Below are 229 nucleotides of genomic sequence, written 5' to 3' on the forward strand. Positions count from 1 at the left end.
AGTGATCTTAAAGATTCCTAAATGCATCTACTTTCGGAAGGCCAAATAAAGTGCTTTTGCTTTCTCCTAGAAACACACAGTGTCTCCCTGACATGGCTGCTTCAACACTAACTGCGGTTACTGAAACCACGCTGCCTTTATTTGCGTGAACATTTGGGCGGCATTACTCAAATATTTCCACATAGTGACGTAGATATGTGGGGGCGTGTTAGACCGTGCCGTTTTCGGG

The 229-nt window shown here is 45.0% G+C and overlaps 1 protein-coding gene across 1 annotated transcript in view; it reads left to right on the forward strand.

Moving 5' to 3' along the window:
• The window catches only part of LOC107689820 (kinesin-like protein KIF20B), a 33,577-nt gene that overhangs the window by 12,278 nt on the left and 21,070 nt on the right, over nt 1-229 (forward strand).

This window comes from Sinocyclocheilus anshuiensis, unplaced genomic scaffold (assembly GCF_001515605.1).
Source record: "Sinocyclocheilus anshuiensis isolate Anshui unplaced genomic scaffold, SAMN03320099.WGS_v1.1 scaffold918, whole genome shotgun sequence".
Lineage (NCBI taxonomy): Eukaryota > Metazoa > Chordata > Actinopteri > Cypriniformes > Cyprinidae > Sinocyclocheilus > Sinocyclocheilus anshuiensis.